This window comes from Stigmatopora argus, chromosome 20 (assembly GCF_051989625.1).
Source record: "Stigmatopora argus isolate UIUO_Sarg chromosome 20, RoL_Sarg_1.0, whole genome shotgun sequence".
Classification (NCBI taxonomy): domain Eukaryota; kingdom Metazoa; phylum Chordata; class Actinopteri; order Syngnathiformes; family Syngnathidae; genus Stigmatopora; species Stigmatopora argus.
In genome coordinates, this window is record NC_135406.1 from 7886936 (window position 1) to 7892842 (window position 5907).

Consider the following 5907-nt stretch of genomic DNA (forward strand, 5'->3'; position numbering starts at 1 on the left):
AGTAGGAGCCTGCTCCTTGCCAACATTAGTATTAGCAACTTCGATCATGGGATATTGTTCAATAAACACATCACTCATTGGCGGCGCCCCGGGCTGGGGAGATAGCGTTTTCTCCCCATGTCCCCCACGGGCCCTCCCGACCTGGTCATATTTGTCGGAGGGGGCCCTCCTTTTTAACAACAACAACAACACACTTCTTCCCCACCGGGCTAGCCGTCCTCTTTTCTGTGGAATAACACAGCCTCTGTGTTTCCAGTCCCACCGTTATCAACTGATTTAACCCATGTATCATAAACCAATAATAGGTATCATTATATCCCTCCTGCTCCATTTTGTTAAGATTTCCCCCATGCTTAGCACGTATTTTATCCTGCAGTATCAATATCTTATGCATATTAAGCTGGCCAGCAAATCCATATTTATTTATCCATAAGTTTAGGTGTTTAACCCTTGTAGCGCTTTGATTTTCAACAATCCAATCTTTACACGGCAGGCGCATCTTTGGATCGTCAATAGCCGCTTTACTGTTTCCACTACCCATTTTTGGAGTGGATTTGTGTGTATCTTTTTAGGTTTTTTTTTTTTTAACAACTACACACACAACCAACCACCGTCGACGTTTATAGAACACAACGTGTCCACCTGCTAGTGACTAGTATTCACAGGGTTTTAAAATCGCTATCCCCAGGATGCGAGCCTTACTTCTCAAAATAAGGCCTTCGCGTGTGATGCCCTTCGCGCATTTTGGATCCCGTCAACAATATGCAGCCATCACACGCGGACTCGGCAGAAATGTCGAAAGATGCTCACCCAGAGGATAGTCGTCAACCGATTAGAAAACAGGCGCTGCTGAGAAATAGTCCGGCCTGGAAAAGGGATTCTCGCCGTGCACGGTCACTCCAGATATTAAACTGCAGCGTCTGGATTCCTTATCGATGTGTTGACCCCGGCTACTCGAAGGACCAAATGTTGGAATAATGATTCAAACCTTTTAAATCATTATTAGTAATATTTAATTAAAAAAGGAAAAACATCTTTCAACAAATTCTGCTTACAACTTCGAAGGAGATGCAATGTGACGTCGTCTTAGCCCCCAGTGCATTCTGACGAGCGGAATACTCTTCGGTCCATTTAGCGGCACATAACCAAAACATTCAAAGGTAATCTGATTTAAACAATTGCATACGCAAAAACAACTGTCTCTGCAGTCCTCGGAGCAAGAACTCAGTGTATTGTTTTATGTCTTTGCGTACTTGTATCTCTCGCTGATCCCAGCTGTCCTGGAGAGCGACCTTGGCGTAAGCGTTTGTCTTCGTTGAAAGCGATCAACACATATATATATATTGTTTAATATAGTTACACATTTAGGATGAGCAAATATATTGATTAATATAGTAAGCATGTATATTATAAGGCTTTATATTCATTGCAAACACATTTATAATAATGATTATTCCATCAAAAACGCACCGTGTGATAGGGCGCAGTCTCATTTGCGGGTATATTTTCTGTTTTTTGTCAATACATTGGATGCCTCGTCCGATAAGGCGCTAGCCCAGGGTTGGGCAAACTTTTCGGTCCAGGGGCCACATTGACTTTAAAAATTTGACAGGCGGGCCGGGTCAGCACAAGATACGATACATATTAAAAACTGCATCCGTTAACAGTACATATGAAACATAAACAGAAAAAAAGGACTCAAGCATGAACATACTCATCACTCATCTGGGATTTATAGGGTGCTTTCTTGGTTTTCATCAGACTAAAGGTCTGTTCACACACATGCAGAGCCAAATAACACCAGAATCCTCTGTGCCATCTTCTGGATGTTTGTAAATTTGGCTGCACTTAATGAAGCCTAAAACGCATAGACTTTCAGGGAGTTGAACTTGTCACACTGGAGATCAATCAGTCCCAACTGCAACTCCTCCAACTGCAACTCCTGTGGAACTGTTTCCGGGTCTTGTGAGAAAGGGCATGACACCAGCTGTTAATTTTTCCAAAATCACAAAACCGACAGCAGAATTGCTCATGCAGGTCATCCAATGATTTCCTGTATTTTGACCGCATATATTATATTATATATATATATATATATATATATATATATATATATATATATATATATATATAATATATTATATATATATATATGTATAATATATATAATGTATGGAGCTTTTGAGACATTACAACCAGGCCAGGGGGGGTGATTTTTCCCGGGAAAAGACAGCGATGGACGTCAATGGTGAAACGCTAAAAATTAAACTGGGATAAAATCCACTTCCTAGCAGCATTTTGTGATTAAATACAAAAACTGGAGCTTAAATACAAACACTGGAGCTTTTCAGATATCAGAACTTGGCCCACAATTGAAATATTATTTAGGAATATGGCCATATTTTACTCACCAAAAATCCTTTTTACACAATATCCATCCTCCTTTCTTTCTTCCTTCTTTCCTATTGCCATCGAAGCTAATGATGAAAGTCGAGCCTGTCCTGTCATATTTCCGGTATAGTCCGTTTTGGAAATAGCATTAAATCAAAACAACAATATACTATTTGCTTGTGGAGCTAAGTTAGCACACTGAAAGTGCCGCGCACACCATATTCCCGGCTGTAACAGGCTTGCTAGCTTCGGAGTTGACCGCCCTTTCTTAATGATGTCCATTTTTTTTCTGGAAAAGTCCGTCTGGAAAATAGCTTTGTGAGAGAAATCTGCAACAGAATTCATTTGTTTTTGCCACTGTCGGCCATGTGGGTGGAGTTTGCGATCTGTGGCTGCTTTGGCCCGCCTACTAGCCAATCATAGTTTGTGAAAGCAATGACATGTCCCAGCCAGCAAAATGCCAACGCCTATGAAAAATCATTGTGGGGTTGCCAACTCGAAATCTGATTGGTTAAAAGCAACAGTCTAGTTTAATGCAGCAGAGCCCGCAAGAACTGATTGTGAAGGCTTTGAGGCAGATCTGATCTGGCAACAAATAATGGCTGAAATGTGATTGGTTAAATGCTTCAATATGAAAACACACATCTGGAAGCAGTGCAACCAGGGGGAAAAGCAATGAAAGGAAGCTAACAGACCATTTGGAATAATAAGTATTGATGGACAAAATATAATATGATTCAGATATTTCTTAGGCCAGCAGAGAAGGCCTTGAAGGCCCTGACGGCCCGACACTGATATATATAGCTAGATAGCTAGATAGCTATATATATAAATAAAATAAGTTGGACAACGTCGGCGGGCCGGATTAAAAGGCCTAACGGGCCGGATATGGCCGGCGGGCCGTAGTTTGCCCATGTCTGCGCTAGCTTGATACTAGAGTAGCGTACCTGTGTATACGTAGCCGCTACCGTACCTATGTTATGCTATCCGCTAGCGTACCTATGTTATGCTAGCTTCTAGCGTATGTTAGGCTTGGCACTGGCATGTTTTTTTAAAGACAGCACGAGCAAAACTACCGTAATTACTCGAATATAACGCGCACTCGAAAATAACACGCAGGTAATTTTGGGCCAAAAACATCTGGAAAAACGCAGTAATCGAATATAGTGCTCACCTAAAATTTCCCGCTGACGAAAATCAGAAATCTTACCTTTTTTTCTTCGTTTCACGATTGTTTTGTTCAAACAAATTTATTCATTAGAATCCTTCAAATGAAGAGTCCAAATCAGAATCTTTAAATAGTCTCTGCAGATATTCCTCTCTCTCTTTGTCTGTCCTCTCATCCGTCTCCTCATACATCTGTTCGTTGAGAATCCTATCAACGTCCACGCTTCCTTCATCCACTTCCTCTTCCTCCCACAACACATCATCCGATTGGCTTTACGAGATGACGTAAAATCCGTGCGTCAAAGTGAGTTTGACAATGCTTTTTTCGATCGAAAATTTGTAATTTATTTTAGTTATTGATTATAACACTGAACTGAGAGAGGGTGAACTGAGACGAGTACGAGGCTAGAGGGGGGCAGTGGTGGTCTCGGCTTTCCGATTTTCAATTGGCTTTAGGAGATGACGTAAAATCCGTGCGTCGGCTTTAGGAGATGACGTAAAATCCGTGCGTCGGCTTTACGAGATGACGTAAAATCCGTGCGTCGGCTTTACGAGATGACGTAAAATCCGTGCGTCAGTGAGTTTGACAATGCTTTTTTCGATCGAAAATTTGTAATTTATTTTAGTTATTGATTATAACACGCACCCCCAACTATTGGAATTAATTATATAACAAAAATCTGCGTGTTATATTCGAGTAATTACGGTAAGTTTGGTAATGCTTTATTGAGGTCAAAGGTAAACTCTGATGTAAAGAGTTTGGCATTTAACATGCTAGGCTCCACTGTCAGTCAGAGTTGTGTATTCCTGGAACTTGATTCCAGCTTTGGCGGAAGCTCGAACAGTGCTGGCCGGCCGACATTTGAGCCCAGTCCTCCACAATCCATTGTAACTCGCGACATGCATCACTCCCAAGCCTTTGATTCTCCTCGCTGTTATTTCAGCATCGACAATTCATTCCAAATGTTACTCGTGCGACGCTGGCTGCCCGAACTACAATGTTGGCCATCCGTTAGCAATCTGTCAGCAATCTAGTAGTAATCCAATAGCAAAGCTGTTCGATCCATGGCTTCAATCCATTTTCCAAGCGTTCCCACCCTCATTCTGTTGTCATTCACGTCAGGCATTTCCTCTGTATAGCTCTAATATGCTGTTTCTCTGAGTATTGAGAGTTTCTGAGGGTTAAAAGCGCTGCGAGCACACGGAAGCCATATACCTTGCCACCCGCCTGGGATGTTTTGAAATGTTTTACCTTACTGGCCTGAATGGTTCTAAAATACTATCGAAGGAATTGAGATATTTTGATATTGGAAGCAATATGGCTGCCACAACATCTTATACTTCTGGTAAGAAAATTGTAATTTCTTTAATTAGAAAGCATCAGGTTCTCATCAAGATAGACTTATTTCTTTTTTCAAATTGAATAATTTGATATTTTGCATTTACAAAGACAGACATATTAACTTCCTTATGATATTGACTCTAATAATGTGCTTTTGATTCATACAGTGTCTCAGAAATACCACTTGTGATGATTTTTCTTTAGATTTTCCCTTCAAAGTAACATTTGTATTCCCGATCAAACCTATAAATATGGAGGTGAAAATTGTGAATCAGGGGGTGGCTTATACGCGAGAAATTGTAAAATTCAACAATTTTAAGGGTGTGGCTTGTACAATCGATTCCGGATCGATTGCCACGCTTAAGTCCCACAAGACAAATCATTTGTCAGAACTTGTAACTCAAAAGATTCACAATGCACTCATGTTACCGGATTCATCCTTTTTACAGTGCAGTTGAATCAAAAGCAGAAGTAAGGTGCGTAAGCCGTAGCGACGGTGTGAATTTCGAGGCATTTAAATTGGAAATTTGGTACTTTTCTGAAATAGTTGCTTTGACATTTTTGGGGGATTTCCAGAGTTTAGGGAGGTTGTCCGGTGTCCCGGAGTTTCTGTTACTTTTCGGAGAAGTTGGCACCTGAGTTTAGTTTCGTTAGTGTAGCGACCAGCGTATTTATCCTTTCTTTCCAGCCTAACCACTGCCGATATAAGTATATAAGATTTTACATTCCCAGTACAGTGGTACCTCTACATACGAGCACCCCTACATACGAGCATTTCGAGATACGAGTAAAATTTCGAGCAAATAATTATCTCTAGATACGAGAAAAATTTCGAGATGCGAGAAAGCCAGGTGGCCAAGACATGAGAGGCTGTTTATCATTGGAGCGCACTGTCTTTTTTGCCGCATCTCTTTCGTGTATAACAGATATGTACGAGCACTGGTCGGAGCGTTGGATTTTTTTCAGTGTTTTTTCCATCACTGAGCGCGAATGCCGGAGCGATCGCT